The sequence below is a fragment of the Hemitrygon akajei genome, chromosome 6, assembly GCF_048418815.1.
Source record: "Hemitrygon akajei chromosome 6, sHemAka1.3, whole genome shotgun sequence".
Lineage (NCBI taxonomy): Eukaryota > Metazoa > Chordata > Chondrichthyes > Myliobatiformes > Dasyatidae > Hemitrygon > Hemitrygon akajei.
In genome coordinates this window covers 147,760,894-147,784,848 of record NC_133129.1, presented here as the reverse complement: position 1 = coordinate 147,784,848, position 23,955 = coordinate 147,760,894, and the positions used below count along the sequence as shown (strand labels likewise).

General features: G+C 41.1%; 1 protein-coding gene across 1 annotated transcript in view; it reads left to right on the top strand.

The window, feature by feature from the left end:
- The window catches only part of LOC140729577 (protein inscuteable homolog), a 405,000-nt gene that overhangs the window by 11,331 nt on the left and 369,714 nt on the right, over positions 1-23,955 (top strand). The window lies entirely within an intron of this gene.

The window sequence follows — 23,955 nt, the reverse complement described above, 5'->3', positions numbered from 1 at the left end:
TAGGGTAGGGTGAGGTGGGGTGAAGTGGACTCTAGGTCATTCTGGCACTTGTGGATACAGGTGGAAGGTAGGGATTAGAATCAGAATCAGGTTTATTATCACCGGCATGTGACATGAAATTTGTTAACTTAGCAGAAGCAGTTCAATGCAATACATAATATAGCAGAGAGAGAAAAATAATAATAATAATAAATAAAATAAAACATAATAAATAAACAAGTAAATCAATTACATATATTGAATAGATTATTTTTAAAAATGTGCAAAAACAGAAATACTGTATATTAAAAATGTGAGGTAGTGTCCAAAGCTTCAAAGTCCATTTAGGAATCGGACGGTGGGGGTGGGGGGGGGGGGGGGATATCAGTAATATCAGAACATAGAACACAGTACAGACTAAAACAGGCCCTCAGCCCACAATACTGTGTCAACCTTCTAACCTACTCTAGGTTAGACCTAACACTCCCCTCCTCTATAGCCCTTCAATTTTCTGTCTTTCATGTGCCTATGGTAGAGGCAGATACTGCACATTAAGGACATTTAAGAAACTCTTAGATGGGCACATGGCTTATAGAAAAATGGAGGGCAATGGAGGAGGGAAGTGTCCCTCCTACATACTTCTGCAAGTGACAGAAATGCTACACCTGCCCAATCACCACACCCCTTACCTCCATTCGAAACCCCACATGGACTTTCCAAGTGAGGCAAGACTTCACCTCCGAATCTGTTGGTATCGCCTATTGTATCTGGTGTTCCTGATATGGCCTCCTCTACGTTGATGAGATCCGACATAAACTGGGTGAACCCTTTGCTGAGCACCTCCACTCCATCTGCCAAAAGCGGAATTTCCTGGTGGTTAACCATTTTAATTCCTATCCTCATTCCCATTCCAATATATCGGTCCATGGCTTCCTCTTCTGCCATGATGAGGCCACTCTCAGGGTGGAGGAGCAACATCTCATATTCCATCTAGGTAGCCCCCAACCTGTTGGCATAAACTTTGATTTCTCCTTCTGGTAATTTTCCCCTCCTCTCCCTTTTCTTCTATTCCTCATTCTGTCCTCTTACCACTTTTCCTCACCTGCTTATTAACTTGCCCTGGGACTTTCCTTCCCTTCATACTATTGTCCACTCTCCTCTCTTATCAAATTCCTTCTTCTCCAATCCTTTACTTTTCCCACCCACCTGGCTTCACCTATCACCAACCTTTTTATTATGGCATCTTCCCCCTCTCCTTCTGGTCCTGATGTTGCATCTTGGCCCAAAATATTGACTGTTCATTCATTTCCATAGATGCAGCTCAAACTTCTGAGTTCCTCCAGCATTTTCTGTGTGTTACTGCAAAATTATGCCCTCTCACATTAGCTATTTCTGCCCTGGAAAAAGTCTCTGGCTGTTCACTTGATCTATGCCTCTTAACAACTTGTATATCTCTATCAAGTCACCTCTCATCTTCTTCTGCTCTGAAGACCAAAACACTAGCTCATTAGATCTATCCTCATAAAACATGTGCTCTAACCCAGGTAGGATCCTGATAAATCTTCTCAAAATCCTCTCTAAACTTTCTGTCTACATATTGTATATTCTTCCTGGACATGTCTAACAAATCCACCCCCCCCATCTAAACCTTTCACCTGAAGGAGGCACCAGTCAATATTAGGGAAGTTGAAGTCACCCATGACAATAACACTGATATTTTTTCATCTCTCCAAAATTTGCCTCCTGATCTGTTCTTCAGTTTTTCTGTTGCACTTGGGGATGAGGGAGAGTCTATAGAATAGTTCCAAAAGAGTGTTTGCTCTATTCTTGTTTCTGACTTTCTGTTACATTGATTCAGTATACGATCCCTCCATGGTGTTCTCCCTTTCTGCAGCTGTGATACTCTCCCTGATTAGCAATGCCACTCCTCCACTCTTTTAACACCCCCCCCCACCCCCGTCCCTTTAGAAACATTAGGAGACAACATATAATCTAGGAGTGTCTTTTGTGTCCACGGAATTTCCTATCTGCTCCTCTAACTATTGAACCCCCTATCACTATTGCTCTCCTCTTCTTTCCCTTTCCCTCCTGAGCCACAGAGACTGACTCAATGTCAGAGGCCCGGTGGTTGCGACTTTCACCCCAACAGCATCCGAAGCAGTATACCTGTTACTGAGCGGAATGAGCACAGGGCTAGTCAGCACTTTCTTTCTATTCCCTTCCCTTTCCTGACGTTCACCCAGCTACCTGCCTCCTGCAAGTCAGGCATGACTATCTCCCTGTAGCTCTTATCTTTCACCTTCTCATTCTGCCGTATGAGCTGAAGGCCAATGGCTGCAGCTCCAGTTTCCTAACATGGGCTGTAAGTAGCTGCGCCTGGATGCACCTTGCATATCTACTTATCAGGGGGACTGGAGGTCTCTCAGAGCTCCCACTTCTCGCATAAAGAGTATATCACTGACCCTGGATCCATTCTCAATACTCTAGCTAGGCACTAACAGACAAAGAAAGAAGGAAACTTCCCTTAGCCTCCATTGGTCCACTCTAAAGCCTCTTCAGCCAAACCTTCAAGCTCTCCACTCTAATCCTGGCCCACTCACACAAAATCCGCTCTGCTTAAATCTTAATTCTTTTTATAGGCATTTGCCATGTGCCTAATAAATCACAATACCTCAACCCGTCAAGAAGTTGGGGAGAGAGAGTGGAGAGGTGGTGGGGGAGAGACTGCACGGTAATGTTGTAAGGTATTCTTCCAACATTGGAAAGAAGAAAAGAATTGCGCAGAAATGAGCAGCCCCGAGGATAATGAGCTTTTGCCCTCTTCATTCCCACTTTTTTTTACAAGGACTGGTGAAGATAGAGCATTGCTTCAGAATGTGACATCCTGTTTAGATGTATTTTGTGTGTGGGTGTGGGTGTGTGTTAGAGTACCTTGTCACATTTGTATGCTGGACCTGCAGCTGTCTATTGGTTTGATGTTAGTTCTTGTCTTACTAAATAAGGAAGTGTCTAATAATTCTGTGTACTGGAGTTTATCTGAGGCTCTTAAACTTTGATTGGATTGTTTCTAATATTTCTTTTCACCATGACCATCAAGGGGATTTGTAAATTTATAATTCTGATTCATTTCATTGATAAGTAATTTCTGATTATGGCCCACTTCGGCTAAAGTTTCTTCATATTACCTCAGATTTCTTTCCTACAATGAATAAAAGGGTTGGATTTTCTCTTGAGAATTATTAGATCTTAACATGTTTGAACTAATATTCTATTTGATTTGGCCAATGTAACAAAACTAAAGAAACATCAGCAATAATGCGACAGATCTCATTCATTTTTTCTTTTGTTTAGTGCCATTTGTAAGAGGAAATTTAAGAAAGCTGAAACATGGGAAGCTTTTATAATGAGTGGTAATTTGTAATAGTAACTGCTTTGCTCTGGCATATTATTTTGTAGTATATTACACTATGAAGGCTTCCAAATTGGATTACTGATTTGTTTAATTCTTAGCACAAGCTGTACAAATAACTGCAGCCATCTGTCACACGGTAGAAAATCCAAGAACCATTTAACAAGTTCAGGCAGGGTCTATGGAGAGTCCCTTGCCCTCACTGACAATATATTTTCAGAGTAAGTCCTTTTATTTGAGTGGAAACTTTCTGAAATAGGAAGCTTTATAGTTGATGATAACTGAACAGATTATCTTTGCGATGGTAGGTATTGCCAAATATAAATATTTGTGTTGCTGTTTATAAATATTTCAGGATGTTTCAACTTACCCTATTTTCCCTGCTCCTGCTCACGCTATTTCCACTCACTCTCCCTGGTGTTTTGCAGATCATATTTAGTAGTTATGGTTCATGACTCCGTGACCACAGTAACACAAAGTAAGCTTGTGACCTTAATGTACAATTTGGGAAAAAGCACGTCTGGAAGTTGATATCTAGATGTCTTTTGTGTCTTGGTGTGTGTGTTAGTGTACTGTACCTTGTCAGATTCGTATGCTGAACCTTCAGCCATCTATTGGTTTGCAGTGGTTCTTCTCTGTGTACAGGTCTAGGCTGGTCATGCATAGACTGATGAAGGATGAAGGTTCTTTAGATCGATCCAAAAGAAATCTGCAGATATTTGTTAGGTATGCCGGGCTACTTAAGAATACCCAGCAGTCTCTTGATAAATACCTTCCTTCTCTCAGATTTCAAGAGATTTACAGTGGTTCAACCTACAGAAATCAGGCAGAAAAGGGTTGTATGTGGGAGCAACTAAAGATTAAGAAATTAGCTTCATTTATCGCATGTATATCGCAAAGTATGCTGTTGCATATGCCATTTGTGTCAATGACCAACTCAGTGTGTGGTTGTGCTGAGAGCAGACTGCAAGCATTGCCATGCTTCTGGTGCCAACGTAGCCTGCAACTTACTAATCCAAATGTCTCTGAAACGTGGGAGGAAACTGTAGACCAATGACAAACTAGAAGAAGTCTGCAGATGCTGGAAATCCAGGCAACACTCACAAAGTGCTGGAGGAGCTCAGCAGGCCAGGCAGCATCTGTGGAAAAGAGTACAGTCGACGTTTTGGGCCGGGACCCTTCAGCAGGGCTGGAAAAAGGTGAGGAATCAGAGTAAGAGAGCAGGCGAAGTATGAAACTGTAGTACCTGGAATAAACACACGTGGTCACGAAGAGGACATGCACATTCTAGTGTTCTGTATTCCCAATTCCTCATCAAATGCAGAGTTATAGTTTTACATATTCATTACTTTTCTAAAGATCTTGCATCTTAATCAAGAGAGGATGAGGTAGTCAGTCTGGCATTGGTATAGGGAAATCAGCTTAGTTCATCAGCCCCAAACCTACTAATGGTAGTAATAGGTCCTGTAGCCAGATGATGGTTGGTGTGCAACCTGTTTCCTATTTCCTCTGTGGGTCTCTGTCAGGACACTTGTGCCTCTCTGTGGTGACTGCACCAACCTTGACTCAGTTCCTTAGCCTAACAGGTATGGGCAGTACAACTGATGTGACGGCTACCGCTTTCTTTCTGGTGACCCCGTGTGATGTTGCTTCTGTGGTGGAGCTTTCGCCTTGTTTTGTTATGGTTGGTGCCTCCTGAGTTGATTAAAGAACAAAGTCTTTGGCAAATGATAGTGAACAATGAATTCTACATGTTCCAGCTGGATCAATCTATAGAAAATATTAACTTGTGCATAAACAGAAGCTGTACTGATTTTACCAGGCATCTTTCATAAAATCTGCTATTCTGAGGTGTTATTTCAAAGATTCAAAAGATTTAAAGTACATTTATTATCAAAGGATATATACTTTGAGATCTCAAAACCTTGAGATTTGTCTACCTACAGGCAGCAACAAACAAGAGAACCCAATTAAAAAAGAAAGACCAACACATAGTGTGCAGAGAAGGTGAAAAAAAAACACAAATTATGCAAACAATAGAAGCAAGCACCATCATTCCAAACCAAGTTGAGTCGATAGGCTCTGAATCTCTGGGGCAGCCAGACTAGGCCGGAAGCCTTGGTCTCAGTTCATCATACAGTGGGGCAAATCACTGTGAAGGTCGCAGACATGGAGTGCGTAACAGTGGGAGCAGTCTGACAGCCTCAGCCCCATGGAGAGAGGAGTGAACATCAGGGGAGAGCGAGTAAAACTGGCCTAATTCTCATCTCTTGTCCCTGGGTAATCTGTAGTTTTCATGTCTCATTTGTTGTTAATGTGGATAAGGTCTGAAGGTATTAAAACAGTATGCTTTCAATATGTGTGACTATTTAAGATATGTACTATGTGATCAATAACTTTTCAACTGTAATGCAGTGGTTAAGGTTTCTACTGTATGCTGTGGGTTCTTTTTTTATTTTCTGCAGTTTTCTGCAAAAGCAGTGTTTACTGCTAATAAGAGTGTTTTGACTTTGGCTAAAGATAAGGAGCCATGTTGGTCAACTTAGGAATGTTGTGTCAGCCAATCAGGATTGTGTGAATACGTAGTCTAACTCAGATTCCTGAAGGACAGTAGGCTGGTTTGTGTTTTTTTGGTGGGAGGTGTGGCGAGGGGCACAAGGGAGGATGCCTGAGAATGCTGCATCAAGGAGAGACCCCGTTGTAAGAAATGCTTTGTGCTGATGGAAGGTTCCAAGGAGGAAGTGCCAATACTTCTGAGTTAGCCAGTTCGTTCAAGATGGTCTTTGAGGGAAGTCCAAACTGTGGCTTTCATGCAGAATGTGGGTTCCGTGCGTGGGTACAGCGATACACCTGTTTATTTCAGAACTGAGCTCCATTGTTTATTTGCACATTGGACGGGTTTACGCAGGGAATGCTTTCTCTGCGACTCCCTTGACTGCTCACCCCTCTCCACTGATTTCTCCTCTGACACTTAACCCTGTAACCATGCTAAGTGTTACACCTGCCCCTACAACTCCTGCTTCACTGCTATTCAGAGCTCCAATGCTCCCTGGTGAGGTGGCACTTCACCGGCAAATCTGTCGGCATTTTTATTCCAATGGGTGCTCCTGGAGCCAAAACAGATGAGGGAGATCTTAAATTCATTCTTTGCATCTGTATTTACTCAGGAGATGGATACAGAGACTATAGAAGTGAGGCAAAGTGGCAGAATTTCAAGGACCCTGTACAGATTGCAGAGGGGCAGGTTTTTGCTACCCTGAGGCAAATCAGGGTTGATAAATTCCCAGGGCCTGACAAAGTGTTCCCTCAGAACCTAAAATTGAGTTTATATACTGGGAGATTTGAATAGCTTGCACTGGCAAGTTAAATTTCAAATGATGTTCATGGTTCGACTTCTCTGACCGTAATGGTTGCAAAAATGTTTAATTTATTATGGAGTCTAGTACAACCTGCTAAGCCTGACGATAGGATTTTTGAGGATGTAGTTAAAGTCTTAAAGGACCATACTTTTGGGCAGTTCATGGTTGAAGCAGCTCAAACTCAGCTGGTACGAAGTGCACTTAATTGATGGGAGAACTGGTCTGCAAAAGGTGTTAAAGAAATACACAGAAGTAATCATTGGAGAGCTGGGCAGAATGAAAGGAATCTCCGTTAAGCTGGTGTTATGTCCAATGTAGCATCCAAATGCCTGAATGCAAGACCTGTTCCATATGTCCTCAAATCAAGGGTAGAGGCTGAATTGGAAAATCAGGTCCAAGGTAAGGTATTGGAGCCAGTGTGTGTAATTAAATAGGTTACTCCAGTGGTTCCTGTCCTAAAAGGGGATGAGTCTTCAAGGCTTTGTGGTGACTTCAAGGTAAACATTAACCTGATTCTTATGGCTGGACCAGGCCCACTTCCCTTCAATGACCTTTTTGAAGGGTTGCCCACAGCACAGACATTTAGCAAGATTGACTTGTGTCATGTGTTCTTGCAGATGCATCTGCAGCCAGAGTCACAGGAACCATTGGCCATTGTGACTCACAAAGGAATGTACAGGTACCAAAAGCTTCTGTTCAGCATCACATCGGCTCCCACACTTTTTCAGTGAGCAAGGGACCAGATCCTGAGTGCGTTGTCAGGGGTGCAATGCTATTGGATGATTTACTCGTTACTGGGAAAACTGAGACATGAGCAACTACAAAACTTGGATGCTACACTACAAAGACTCAAGGAATATGGGCTAAGGGTCCAGAAAGACAATTGTGAGTTCTTTCGACCTTCAAATCAATATTTGGGCCACATGATTGACAACTCAGGGCTTCACAAGGCACCATCAGCGGCGAAGGCAATCATGGTGGTTCCATCACCAGAGAATATATGAGTCAATTAAGATCTCACTGAGGGCTACTAACATGTTGTGCGAAGTTTGTTACTAACTTAGCTGGCATGCTGAAATCACTTCATGAGCTTTTTAATAAATCAATACACTGGAAGTGGACAGATCACTGTGATGAGGCTCTTAACAAGATCAGAATAGTTTTGTCACAATCTGAAGAACTCATACACTTCAACCTGTCATTGCCCATACAGCTGTCCTGTGACACATCACCATATGATGTCAGGTGAAGAGCATCCAATTGCTTTCACATCAAGGACATTAAGCAAGGCAGAAAGCCACTATGTCCAGAATGAGTGGAAAGCATTCATAATCATCTTTGGAGTTAAGAAATTCCATCAATTCCTCTTTGGTTGATGATTTACACTACTGACAGAACATTGCCCCTTGACGTCAAGTTTTGATTGTCATAGGGCATTCCTTCCCTGACTGCTGGTCGAACGCAGTGTTGGGCTCTGTTACTATCTACACAGTACAGTACAGGAGGTCTGAGCACCATTCGAATGCTGATGGACTATCCAGAGATCCCTTAGCTGTTACAGCTCCAGAGACATCCCCAAAGGAGATTTTTCACTTCAAGGAAGTACCTACAGCTCCAACAACTGTCCAGAAGCGCCCACGTACCGACTGTTCTATCTAAAGTGACGGCCATGGTAACTCACGATGGAAAGGAGAGGCAACCGTAGAATTGAAACTTTACCAGGCTTGATGGAAGGAGCTCACAGTCCAAGCAGGATATTTACTATGGGGCTACTGTGTTGTCACTCCTCCACCATTAAGAGAGCAAGTGCTTGACGACTACATGCAGGGCACTGTGGGATCGTGCACATGAAAGAACTTACACGCATCTACTTCTGGTAGCCAGGACTGGATGTCACCATTGAAGAGAAGACCAAAACATGCCCACATTGTCAGTGAGTGAGAAACGTTTCTCCACTTGCTTCTTCGCGCTAATGGGAATGGCCGAGGATTCACATAGGTTTTGCAGGACTTATAGAAGGCCGCATGTTCCCGGCTGCAGTGGATGCACACAGTAAATAGCCTGGGGTTGCCATCATGAAGAGCACTACATGTGAAAAATGCATTGAGGAGCTGCGTTCCACCTTTAGCAATTTAGTCTTCCTCAACGGCTTGTAAGTGACAATGGCTGAACTCCTGTCAGAAGAGTTCAAGGCATTTTGTGGCTTTCTGCTTTCTGCCTTGCTCAATGGCTTGTAAGTGACAATGGCTTGAACTCCTGTCTGAAGAGGTTTCAAAGGTTTCAAAGGTACATTTAATGTCAGAGAAATGTATACAATATACATCCCGAAATAATTTTTCTTCGCAACCATCCACGAAACAGAGGAGTGCCCTAAAGAATGAATGACAGTTAAATGTTAGAACCCCAAAGTCCCCCTCAGCTCCCCTCCCTCCCTAATCAGGGAGAAAGAGGTGTCTCCATTTCACAGCGAGAGGGGAGACATAACAAACAACTCGCTGGTTTACGATATTAAAAGTCCATTGCATTGCTTTATCTGAGCTCTGTGCCCAAAGATCTCCAGTCTCTGGGCACACAGCCAGATATCTTCTGACTCCCATGACGCACTGATCTTCTGCTGGGACACCGACCGTCGATCTGCCCATCTCCAGAGCCACGAGATCCCAGGCCTCTGAAGGCAAGCTAAGCTCTCAGGCCACATCCTTGGCATGTTGGATAATGGCCAGTCGTGAAAGCCAAGAGCGGGTCCCATTCCCTCAAAGAACTGAAGTCAGCGTGTAGCTCCAGATCAGGGTCTTCAAAAGAACCCTGGAAGGGAAAAATAGAGATATTAAAGATGGAAATAGAGCTGTTTCCGAAGATGCAAGTGAAGGAATCACCATTTAGCACCATCATAACTAAGCTCTGCCCTCTTCAAAACATTTATGGAAGCAAATGGTATTCAGCTCATCAAGTCAGCACCATATCATTCAGCCACTTAGGGCCTCACTGAATGATTCATACAAACAATGAAACCAGCCCTCAAGACTTTAGTAGGAAGTGGATCCCTCAGCCAGCACTTTAGCACTTTCTTGCTGACATACCGCAGCACACCGCTTGCCACCACCACAATGGCTCTGGCCACTGCACTAATGCTTTGCACCCAGCTTGACCAGATTCGACCCCCAAACACAAAACAGATTTTACTAAATGAACAGAAACTCCAAGTAGAGAGACAGAGTGCAGTACAGAAGTTCCACAGCAGGAGAGAGAATACTTGGCTGAAAATACACCTCTAGAACAAAGTGGATACCTGCGATGATGGTGGCACAAACCAGTCCTGTGTCGTACACAGTGGAAACTAGTAACCACAACATCTGGGGAAGGCGTGTTGATCAGCTGAGGCTGCTGAAAACTAACACAGATTGGCCAATCCAGATCCAGTTGTAGAAATGGGACAGGATTCCAACAGAGTGATGACAGAAACTCTGTTAAGATCAAATGACATAGCCAGTGCTCCTCCATCACCTGTGCTTTCTGAGGTGCCCCACACCACCACTGGCAATTCTGTACCCAAGCTAAAATGTATACAAACACCACCAAGAAATAAAATGACTTTGGCAGCATCCCCATGTTGTTGATACCCTCCCAGGAACAGGCAGTTTAGTGACTAACCCTCAGCACATGGGGCAGAATAATCCCCAGGGTTATGTCTGGAAATAGAGGCAGTATAACCCCTTTCTCGATTTAGAAAAAAAATGCATTTTGTTGTAGGTTGAATTTGATGATTACTCTATTGAATTTTAATAGTTCAGCAGCTGGTCTGTGTATGGGAAGGGGGGAGAAAACTTTAACATAAGGGGGGAGGGATATGTTACCTTTTCATTTATGTTTTGACTCATGGGTTACTGTCAAACTTCCCTATGTGTTTTGTACTGAACATAATGTGAGGGCATTCTGGGGAGAAGATTTACAAGCAAAATAAACAGCTGAATGTTTGTTCCTCACTCTCTGTCTCTTGTGTGTTATTCACGGCCCTTGGCTTCCCAGTACTATAAATGTAAAATAAACTTTCTTAGCTATTTACAACAATTTGCAAAATATTTGATTGACAATGGAATTAATTAATGTTAGTTAAGGTTTCAGGTCACGGACCCTTCTGATGGATATTCATTAAAGCTGTTTTTAATTTCCATGGGAAATGTTGAGTATTTTCATCAGATTGTTTTTGTTTCAAATTCCCAATATCTGCAGATTTTTGGATTTTACAAATGCTAAATCATCTTCAGTCTGTTTGGCAGCTTCTTTATCCAGCCTTAATTATAACTTCACACAATGATGCCAGACATGGACTGCTGGAGTCAACTATAAAAATATTGCACGTCTCACCAACTTGCCCAAAGGTTTGCTTGGGATGTGATTACCAAATCCTGCAATGTCAGATAGCTGAAAATTATTGCTATTTTAATTGGACCATTTAAAGGAGCTAAAGGTAAGTAATTTATAGTGAAATTATTTTACTGAGATGTGTCCTTTCTTTTTCTGAACTCTTTGGAATGTGTGATTTAACTCGGTTTATAATTTAAAACATTTGTGTTTTGACATTTGTCTTTTTTGAGTTGTTTTTCATTTTTTGAGTATCTCATCTGCTCTTTCTAGCCTCTTAGTTATTCACTATGCAGTCTCCAATTAAATCAACACAACACAGAGTTCTTGAACTGGTATAGGGTGGGCAAATTAAATAGAAGATAAACTTTGACAGATTTCATCAAACTTTCAAATATAAGAAGTCAATGAAGAAAACTGCCAATTAATGCAAACTAATGCCTGTGTTAGGACCTCGTTACATTCACTTATGCTGTAAAGAGATTCTTTACTCTAGTTTATTTGCAGTGGCTACTAGAGTATTCAATTTCTTACTGAAATATTTATCACTATCGTGCTACCAGTATAGCCAGCAGAAACAAGCTAGTACTTGTCATACATGTCTCTACACTTGGATTTCGTTCATTTTGAAGTTTGAGTGAAGACTTGTGACAGATTATGTAAGTTTTTCTTATTTAATTTTGTCAAATTTATAATTTCTTGTTGTAAGGACCATGAATTAAGACTATTGTCCACATTGAGAGATCAGGGAAGATGAAACCATCAGCTTTGCTGAGAATACTGCGTTAATGTTTTGACAGGTCCACATTAAGCCAATCCTTTCCTAGGGCTGCATAGAGAATAGATTTTGAAATGTATTTGAAATAAAATTGTGCACAGCAAAAATCTTCCAGGCAGAGTGTAACATACATTAAAAATAAATTTATGTCTTTTTGCAAAATTTTCAGAACAAGTTCCTTTGTACAAAATTGCAAAATAGAAGATCTGAACTTCACTACAGAGAGTACAATGAGTGAGTTTTGAATATTATTTAAAACACACAAGTGAGGAGATAGTGATGTTCAGTGTTTAAATTCACAACTTTCAATTTAATTCCCATTGATCAGGAGCAGGATGAAATTGTGCAATGTCAAAATTGGTTAAGTCAGCAAATTCGGCTGTTCTGGAGTACTTGTAACCTGGCTGGGGGTATTGAGAGACATGTTTGCCTCAGTGAAATTTTATGAATTCTTTTGGTACTTAGAGTAATTGTTGTTCCTTTTAGCTTCCAAAACAAGCCAAAAATGAAACTTTAAGATTGCCTTTCAGTGTTCCTTTTCTCTCTGAACTGATTCTTTATATGGTGGATCTGATGAAAATGCTGAAGGTATATCAGGATTAGACGCATAGATATTAAAAGGATCCTGACAGCCAGTTCAGAGGATCAAGCAAAAATTATGGTATGTCAGATCCTGTCAAGGGTGAAAGTTTGACCAAAGAGTAGTGTGATTTCAACTGAACACTAAATAGTTAGTGTAAAAAATATCCTTTATGGTCTCAATTAAAATTTCTGTCTCCTCTTTAAGATTCATATGACAGTTTTCAAAATGTACAAGACCTCTTTACTACTAAGAAATGTCCTTGAAATGAAACAGTAAATGGAGTTGTTCAGGATTTACTCCTAGTGATAAGCTATCCAATGTCCAAGGGATATGGAACTTGATTTCTGCTGGTTTGGTACGTGCTTATTCTTGCTTGTGAAGCTCCAGCCTTGAAGAATCTCAAAAAATTTGTAATGTACAAATTGTTTCATTTGATCAAGAGAGCTACATTATCATACTTAAAGATTTCTTTGTAATTGGTATGCAATCTTAAGACTTTCCTCTATGCTAAATTCTTAGATAATATCTTAGGATGTCTGCTGATTGGAAAAACATACCACTATCACGTCTGGAGCTGAGGCTCCTACCAGACTGCTAGTTTGCAATCCACACAGCCACACAGCTGCATCCAGCATGTGAATATTATTATTTTCTGGGTTCAGCTTTGCCAAACTCCATAGCAAATTGTTTGCTTCTGCTTACTCAGCAGACGAGCCAGATAAGTTACCTGAAGAGTGTGTGTGTGTGTGTGTGTGTGTGTGTGCGTGCGTGCGTGCGTGTGTGTGTGTGTAGGGTAACATTTCCCGTCTTGTGCCAAGCAACATAAGGTAGTGTGAAATACGAATAGAAAATGCTGGAAACATGCAAAAGATTCAGGCAGCATCTGTGCACTACGAAATGTGGGTTACTCTTTCAGGACTTATAAACCAAACAATACAGATAAATACAAGAATTATCTTCAAATTAATTTAATTTTTCAACCTCCATTTGGACTAGAGAGAGTTGCTACTGGGTCATATTTCTCTCGTTTCAGCAAAGTGGAAGCAAGTTTGAAAGAAAAACATAAATAATTTAGAGAGCATTTGTTAAAGTAATGCTAAATTCTTAGTTAATTGGACAGCACTCTATTAACAATTATGTTTCAAATTTACAACACAATCTTTGGAGCACTGTCTTTGTAAATGTTCTTTGTACAGTATTTTTTTTAATTGTATGCTATTGCAACTTAATATTTTGCACTTGCTAAATGTTTTCAATGTATAACAACATCCAAAACTAATGTACTGAAGTAAAATATGAAGTGGGTATTGAACTGGTTTGGGAAGTTTTAGTCGGAGTGATTTTACAAACCTTCAGTAAGGAGGGAGTGGAATGATAGGGTAAAGTGTCAAAAAGTAGAGAAAATACATTGTGGATGAGCTTTGTTCTCTTCTGCCACCCTGTTTAAGGAGTACGTAGTTGGTAGTTTGTTGGAAAAGTGCAATGCCTTTATACTATCCTGCCAGATCTGGTAATTGTCTGCCAGAAATACTCAAATCCACACTCCTAGCTTACAAAGCTAAGAAAGAAAATGGATTCTTTAACGGGGAGAAAGCATCAATAATTTATTTGAGGAATTAATAGAAAGACCTGACACTGTATAAGCATCGGCAACATCTCAGAGGAATAGAAACCTAGGCATTATGAACAGGAATAGGCCACTTGGCCCTTTGATCTGATTCAAACAGATCATCCATCTTATTATGTCAACTCAGCATTGCTGAATATCTCTGGTATCTTTCATCCTCCTACTTACCAAGAATCTATCTCAGATTTAAAAATATTCCAAGACTCTTCTTCTACTGCCTTTTGAGGAAGAGTTCTGAAAATGGAACTTCTGAGAGAAAACATAGGCAGTGACGTACTTTTAAACTGTCACATTACATTCTAGATTCTCCCATATATGAGAAAGTATCTTCTCTGCATCAACCATGTCTAGGCCTGTAAGATTTCAATTACAGATGCGTTTGTAAATGATTTGGTCAAGTTACCTCTGGAGAAAACACAGAAGAGGTGATTTTGGAGATGGTTTTAGGAAGTGGGTGAAGGAACATAAATATCATAACAAAATAATTATATCAGCCTTGATTATGGCCTGAAGACCCAGGTTTGGAGATGATGCAAATTTGGAGCAAAGCACAAAGTAGTTGGAGCTAATCAGCTGGTCAGGCAATAACTCAGAAGGGAAGTGGACAGTTGACCTTTTGGGTTAAGATATTTCCACAGGACTCATTCCCAATTGCTCCAGCTCCTGTGTTTTGCTTTTGTTTATTGATGAATGTCTGAGGAACAGGCAGGCTATGAGTTTGTCACTTCATACACATCCCATTTCTGAAGCCACCTCTTCTGTTAATTCCTAGAGTAAACTTTACCTAGCATTTATAAATATGTCTGCTTTGCTGGATTGACTAATTTTGTATCTGCTGAAACTTTGAAAACCAGGTTGTGTGTGGTGGGGAGGTGGGAGGGGGTTTACAAGAATTTATAAGGAAATAATTGGTTAGAAAGGACAGAAGAATACTAAATTCAGAAGAAATGGTGTAAAAGGAAAACTGGCTACAATTTGATGTGTGGAAAATGTGCATTAAAGGTATAAATGCAGCAAGGAGCATTATTTGACTGAGAGAACCAGGCATATGGGATTCAGGGCAGCTTTGGATTATAGAGTGTGTGAAGCCAGTGTAGGATGGAGGCTATGAACGGTAGTGCAGGATTAACCATTGTTTCAACACCTGAATGTGTGTGGTTCTAATATGAATCACTGTTAGCAGTCAAAACAATCCAGAACAGACCATCAGTGTTTTGAAAATGGCTTTGCAAAGCAGTCATCTTATTTTCCTTTATATGTAATATGTGTGAATATTATTGGTGTAAGTGACACATAGATTGCCAGAGCATGAACTCATTATGGGTCACGCCAACAATGCTCCCTAACACCTTCAAATCTTTTTTGATGTAAAAAATTAATTAAATGCACTTGTGTGACTAGCAGCACTTTTCTTGAATACTTTCTACTCCAAAGTGCACTTCCACATGGCTAAAGAATCTATAATTCTGAAATATTTTCCTGTTTTCTCTTAAGAAGGGGTACTTGCTTAGCCTTATCACCACTTCTGGGGTACAGAGCACCAACACCAGCTCACCAGAGTCCTTTATCCTGGGCCAGTCTTTCAATTTGTTCCCAGGTGTCTATTTAGTGTCAGCTTCAAGGTCGTATAGTGTCGCAAAATTTGATTCTTTATGTGCCATTGGTCATCTATTTTGACATAAATCTAAACTTCTTCATTGCATTTGGTTGGATGAAAATTCTGGCCCGTTACAATGATTAATGGCATAGTTTGAGATACTTTCAAAAGCATTCCTCTGTGTATTTCCATGGTAATACAGCCAGTAGTCAGCTGGATGCCTGACCTTATGCAGCTGTTGACCTGCTGTTTGAGTATATCAAGACCATACAAACAGACTGTACTCAAGGAAGAATTGTTTTTTTTTCTCAGATTGAATATGATAATCATGTCCATTTTGACAAAAACTTATAAACTTTGATTATCTTAAATCTTTTAAGCAAGGAGTGCTTGAGACAGCTTATATGTGAAGCCCTAGCACTTGTGTATAACCTGTTTATGCTAGGTCTTACCCATTTGCTTAAGACTACCACTCTTTGCTAAAAGCCAGAGAAGACTACTTGATTGTTCAATCCTGTGCCATTTATCAAGATTATGGCTGACCTTGTACTTCAGTGCCATTTTCCCCTTATCCTTTGATTTTGTTAACATTCAGAAATTCTATTGATTTGTATTTTGAATGAATTCAGTGATTTAGCCTCTAGAGCTCTCTGCATTGCTACACTATGAATGAAAAATAAATCTTCATTTTGGTCCTAAATATTCTACCCCATGTTCTGTGGTGGTGATCCCTGAGTCGAGATTTCTCAGCCAAGGCACAAATCCTTCCTGAATCCATTCTGCTGACTCTTGTAAGAATTAAATGAGTTTCAGTAAGATCTCGTCTCACTCTTCTAAACTTTGGAGAGCAAAGGGCTAACTTGTTCAATCTTTCTTCGTATGGCAAAACTGCCATCCCCGGATCAGATGTAATGAATCTTCGTTGTACTTCCTACAGGCAAGGCTGGAGATTAGATAATGTTGTCCCCTTGTTCAGAAAGGGCAGTAGGACAAGCTTGGAAGCTAGTGAGCCTCACATTAGTAGCTATAAGGGAAGCTATTGAAGAACATTCTCAGGGACAGGATTTTAGTTTATTTGGAAAGGCAGGGACTGATGAGCAGGATTCAGTGTGGTTTTATGCAGGGGAGATCATGTCTTGTAAATGAGATTTTTTTTCAGAGGGTAACTAAGGATGTTGATGAAGGTATGGTGATGAAAATAGTCTATATGGGCTTTAGTAAAGTTTTTAACAAGGAGTGATGCAGAATAGTAAAACCAGTTGTCTATCACAAAATAATCAAGAGAAAATGCTTTCATTCATTTCTTTTCATTTCATTCATTCAACAAAGACTGAGTGGCTGGACCCCCTGGATCTGCTCTGTTGGCTTTTGGCCATGGGTTGGTCTGTGTAGTCCAGAATTGAAAAACCCAATCACGAATTCTCCCAAATTTTCTTCCTCATCAGTAACCTCATGAGGAAATTAGAGTTACCTAGATCTTGAAGACCCACTGCATATCGGAGGCCAGAGAGGGTTTTAAGAGAGCAGCTTCGAAACTTTGCATGTTGTGAGGTTGGCACGCTGGGCAGAGAGGAGGGCCACTGACAATGCTGGAGCTTAAAAGATCTTGCATTTGATGGGAAGCCTTGTCCCAATCCCCTCTTTCCTCTGTAGAGCCATCTTTGTTTTTTTTTAGCCTGGCATCAGACTGTGCACCGCACTGCTTCTCAAGTTGTTGGTGGGCAACATGTTAGGCTCTGGACAAAGTGGAGTTGTATTGTGCTGCCTCAGGTAGCACTGGCCTTACTCCTGGCTGGTGCTTGCCGTTACCAAGGCTAGCATGGAACCTGTAACTCTTTGGCTAGGCTGAACAACCTGAGACTCACTACATATACAGTATATCAAGTTCAAGTTGGGTCAGAAATGGGTATCAAGATAATTATGATTTTGGCTATGAGGCAGTTTTTGAATTGGTTGTTATGCTTTGGATGGTTATAAATATATATTCAAACTGGGCTCTACTCTGTGACCATTTTCATTGGATATCATGTTTTGCTTATATGCATTTGCTTTCTAATACACGGTATATGAATGGGTGTATTAGGACTGAATTAGGGATAGATTGATAGTCCAGTGATCAGTCATATACATTGCTGCTGCATCAACTCAATTCATCTAAATGCAGAAAGATGTATTACCAATCTTGGTTCATGGATTCAATGAGGGCAGAGATGATAGCTTGATTTAAAATTGGCACTGAATTTATTCCTTTAAAAATAGCCAAAGATCAGCACGAATTGAGAGGCAGCCAGACAGTAAAGGGCTGCCAGAAACACTGAATAAAGGAGAGGTGTGTTCAAAGTGTGGTTTAACTGAGTCAGATAAAAAACTAGTTCAGCCCAGTGTGAGGATTGTATCCCGTTTTGGACACCATGCTTCAAAACGCATGGAGGAGACATTGACGGGAATAACTTGAGCTGTGAACTAGATTTACCACTGATGAAACATAGAGGCTTGGGCTGTCCATGCGTCTCAGAAGACCCAAGAAAGACATAATCTAGTTGTTAAAAAACAGGTAAAATGAAGAGAAGTTTTATCCAATCTGGAAGGATTGAACATTAGATCAGTATAAATTTAAGGCAGATGGCAAGGAAACAGGGTGACAAAAGGGAAAACCTTATGGAAGATTGCTGAGGATTTGCAATGTATTATCTGAAAGTGTGCTGGATTTGTGCTCAGAGCTGGCATTCCAAAAGGAGTTTGGTACATAGTGTAGAATGTGTTAGAGGGAATTGGAGGAAAGGAGCTAATCTGTTCTTCAATAAGCAGAAGTGCAGGCTTGAGAAACTTGGTGTTTCTGTGTGGTACCATTATATGATTAAAAGTGGACCTACGGGAGGCAAATGATTCTGATTGTAATTTGTTCATCTGTTTATATAATCATTTGAGATCCATGAAACAGCTTTGCTTGTGAATGGAGGATAGTGAAAGAAGTGATCATTTAATCCAAACTACAGAGGTTGACATTAATGCACGCATTTTTTATTCTGCACTACAAATAGAAGTTCAGAATCCCAACAGGCAGCAGGATTTAGAGGAGCAAATTTGTAGAGAGATACTAAACAGTTGCAAGAAAAATAAGGTTGCGATAGTAGGTGATTTTAGCTTTCAAAGGTTTCAAAGGTACATTTAATGTCAGAGAAACATATGGAATATGCATCCTGAAATACTTTTTCTTCACAACCATCCACAAAAACAGAGGAGTGCCCCAAAGGATGAATGACAGTTAAATGTTAGAACTCCAAGGCCCCCCCAACTCCCCCCTCCCACACGTAAGCAGCAGCAAGCAATGATTACCCCTCCCTCACCAGCAGAAAAACATCAGCACCCCCCACCAAGCATTCAAGCGTGCAGCAAAGCATCAATAAAGACACAGGCTTGCAGTACCCCAAAGACTACTTGTTCACCCGGTAGTTCTACATACCACAGGCTCTCTCTCTCTCTCTCTCCCTAATAAAGGAAAAAGAGACGTTTCCACTTCACAGCGAGAGGGGAGACATAACAAACCACTCTCTGATTTACGATGTTAAAAGTCCGTTGCGTTGCTTTTGCCGAGGTTTGTGCCCAAAGAACTCGGGTCCTTGGGCACATAGCCGGCAGCCAGCTTGTTGCTTTCGAACTTCCATCTCCCATGACACGCCGATTCCCTGCAGAGGTACCGACCATGAGTCCTCCCCCCTCCAGGGCGGCGAAATCCCGAAATTCCGAAGGGGAGCTAATCTTCTAGGTCATGTCCTTGGTATCTTGGATAAGGGCCAGTTGAGAGACCCCAAGAGTGGGTCCCATTTCTGCAAAGAATCAAAGTCAGCGTGTAACTCCAGGTCAGCATCTTCAAAAGAACCCTGAAAGGGAAAAATAAAGATATTAAAGATCGAAATCGAGCATCTTCCGAAAATGCAAGCAAAGGAGTTGCCTTTAGGCGCCATTATCTCCTTAGCTCCACCCACAATCTTCCGCATGTTGACTGGGACTTCTATAATATACAAGGACTAGATGGCATAGGATTTGTGAAATGTGTCAGAAAGGATCTGGCAGGTGTGGATTGGGATAGTTTGTTTTCTGGAAAAGGGATGCTTGATAAGAGGGAGGCCTTCAAAGGTGAAATATTGAGAATACAGAGTTTGTATGTTCCTGTTAGAATAAAAGGCAAGGCTATCAGATGTGGGGAAGCTTGGTTTTCAAGAAATATTGAAGCCCTGTGCAATAATCAGAATGATTATTAATTCTGTATTAATTATTAGTGGCTGGCTGGTGGCGTAGTGGCATCAGCACCGGAGTTCGGAGCGAAGGCTCCCGAGTTCGAATCCAGTCAGCTCCAAAAACCAGGTTTCAGCTGCCCAAGACACGCAGTACGATGAGCAATCACCAAAAAGACTGGTGCAAAAAGCTTGTCACGACGGTGACCTGACGACTCCACCAGGAGCTAAGGGCACGTACACACACACACACACACACACACACACACACACACACACACACACACACACACACACACACACACACACACACACACACACACACACACACACACACACACACACACACACACACTAATTATTAATACCTGTGTGTGTATGGCAGGTATAGGCAGCAAGGAACACCTGAGGCACCTGAGTAGTAAAAGAAATGCAAGAGAACACTTAAGAGGGAAATCAGAAGGTATTAGGTTGATTTACAAACAAGCTGAAGTTATCTTAAGAGCAAAAGAATAGTGAGGGACAACATTGACCCATTTGAAGTTCAGCATGGTCATCTCTGCATGGAGCTAAAAGATCTTAAATAGATATTTTTTGCATCTGTATTTTACTCGGTAGATGGACAGAGTCTATAGAACTGAGGCAAAAAAGTAGTAAGGTTATGGACCATATCTAGATTACAGAGGAGGAGGTCTATGCTGTCTTGAAGTAAATCAGGATGGTAGCTACTATGTCACTGTATGTTGCAATGTTATTAAGGCAAGGAAAACCAATGGGTGGCAGCAAGCCAACAAGGGTATATAACTTTAGTATGCAATTCTGGCACATATGGCCAGCGTGCATACAATGCGAGTCGTACTGCCACGAGAATTCTATTAGAGCAGTGCTGAAGCCATGATTCTGTTGCTTGATTACTCTGGAGGAGAACTGTGGTCCTTGATCAGGCAGGTCTCAAGATTTCTTGTGGAATGTAGACTGAACAGTATTGCTTTCATTAAAGAATAGTCCTCACCACCAGCTTAATATGAAATGCAAGGACAATAGAAGAAAAAATTATGTGGAAGAGCAATGGAGAGAGTTCTTTCTGTCCAGGCTTTTCGTGTGAAACTAATTCTAGTGCAAAACTCTGTGGTTTGAAATCATACTTTAAAGATTTGAGAATTCAAGGGTAGCAGCTCAATACAGCTCTGAGGAAGTGCTGATGTTTCAGAAGTGCCAGTTTTCTGATGAGGATTATGGTCGTGTTAGACTTCTCAGATTTTTTAATTGATTTTGGGAGTCTAGGTTTTGGTGGAAATGCTAGCATTTTTACTGATCCCAAGCTGAACCAATTCAGTGCTTCTGAAGATATTTCCACAATACTATGGCTTAGGGAGCTCCACTATCTACTATTCATTTTTTATTTTCAATTTTCATTTATAAAGTAAACAAATATGCATTAGTGTATGTCAGTAATAAGTTCCTTATTGGCCTTTTGATTTTCTACCATTTAAAATCATAATTATCTTTGGCAAATTATAATTATTACCAGCTGAGATATGGGTGGTTAGCAGTTGACACTATTTATAAAGAATTCCGGTTACAATGATGAATCTGCACAATGTGCTTGAGAAACAAAAGACTGTTATAAAACATTTCCTGTTAATTTATAACATTGACAGGAAGTAGTCATTAACAAATCATTTGCCAATGATGATCTAAAGGGAGTATCAATATCAGTTACAATCATTCCCTTCTCAAAAAGCCTGCTCTTGATCTTTCAATTGAATCATCACTTTACCTGTCTTTCCTCTCTGATAAGCCATTGCCAACTATTTCCATGTTGATTATGCCAACTATTTTCATGAGAACATAAGAAAATAAGAAATAGGAGCAGGACTAGGCCATCTTGCCCGTCAAATCTCTTCGCTGCTCAACAAGATCGTGGTTGATCTGGCCATGGACTCATCTCCACCAACCTGCCTTTTCCCCATTACCTTTAATTCTTCTACTATGAAAAAATCCATCCAACCTTGTCTTAAATATATTTACTGAGGTAGCCTCCACTGCTTCATTGGGCAGAGAATTCCACAGATTCACCTCTCTCTGAGAAAAGCAGTTCCTCCTCATCTCCATCCTAAATCTACTCCTCCAAATCTCAGACAGACAGACATACTTTATTGATCCCGAGGGAAATTGGGTTTCGTTACAGTCGTACCAACCAAGAATAGTGTAGAAATATAACAATATAAAACCATAAATAATTAAATAATAATAAGTAAATTATTCCAAGTGGAAATAAGTCCAGGACCAGCCTATTGGCTCAGGGTGTCTGACACTCCGAGGGAGGAGTTGTAAAGTCTGATGGCCACAGGCAGGAATGAATCGTGACATAGGTGCTTGTATTGTCCAGGTGGTCTCAGGCCATGTGAAGAGTCATTGAGATTGCATTTGCTATTGACCTATTGTAGTGATAGGCAAATTGCAGTGGGTCCAAGGCATTGGTGAGGCAGGAGTTAAGTCTTGTCATGACCAACCTCTCAAAGCAATTCATCACTGTAGATGTGAGTGCTACTGGGTGATAGTCATTAAGGTAGTTCACATTATTCTTCTTCAGCATTGGTATAATTGTTACCTTTTGAAACAAGTGGGAACTTCCACCCATAGCAGTGATAGGTTGAAAATGTCATTGAATACTCCTGCCAGTTGTTCGGCACAAATTTTCAGAACCTTACCAGGTACTCCGTTGGGGCCTTCACCTTGCAAGGCTTCATCCTCTTTAAAGACACCCTAACATCGGTCTTGAAGACAGAGATCACAGGGTCACTGGATACAACAGAGATCTTCACAGCTGTGGGCATAGAAGGCGTTGGGTTTATCTGGTAGTGAATCATCGCTGCCATTCATGCTGTTGGGTTTTGCTTTGTAGAAGGTAATGTCTTACAAACTTGCCAGAGTTGTCATGCATCCAATGTCACCTCCAACCTCGTTCGAAATTGTCTCTTTGCCCTTGAAATAGCCCTCCACGCGTCATACCCGGTTTTCTGGTACAGACCTGCATTGCTAGCCTTAAGTGCCACAGATCTAGTCTTCAGCAGACGACATACCTCCTGGTTCATCCATGGCTTTTGGTTTGAGAATGTTCAGCAGGTCTTTGTGGGCACACACTCATCCACACAGGTTTTAATGAAGTTGGTAACAACTGCAGCATACTCAGGCCCCTTTCGAAGATGAATCTCTGAAAATGGTCCAGGCCACCGATTCAAAGCAGCCCTGTAGGCACTCCTGTGCTTCCCTTGTCCATACCTTCTTGGTCCTCACTACTGGTGCTGTAGTCTTCAGTCCCTGCCTATACTCAGGGAGTAGAAGTACAGCCAGGTGATCAGACTTCCCGAAATAAGGGAGTGGAATAACACAGCAGGTATTCTTGTTGGTGGTGTAACAAAGGTCCAGTGTGTTGTTTTCTCTGGTATTGCAAGTGATCTGTTGATGGTAATTGGTTAGTGATTTTTTTCAGGCTGGCCTGGTTAAAATCTCCCAAAATGATGGTGAAGGCATTAGGATGCGCTGTTTCGTGCATGTTGATCCCATTGCTCAGATCATCTAAAGCCTGGTTGACATTGTCCTGAGGTGGAATGTGTACCACTACCAAAATGATCATGGGAATCACCTGTATTAGATAAAACAGACGGCACTTAACTGCAAGATATTCCAGATCTGGTGAGCAGAATTGGGACAGCACTGATTTATTTGTGCACCAAGAGGAGTTGATCATGAGGCATATTCCTCCACCTTTGTTTTTGAGAGACTCTATAGATCTATCCTGATGGTGTATAGTAAACCCATCCATCTGAATCGCTGCATCCGGTACAGAAGGAGTTAACCAGGATTCCGTGAAACAAAGGACACATGCGTCAATGAACAGGGCCTGCCTTTGCTGAATCCATGCTGCATCTGCCTGACGGATCCATTTCTTTCCAGATGCCTCGCTTTTTCTTTAATGATAGCTTCAAGCATTTTCTCAACTACAGATGTTAAACCAACAGA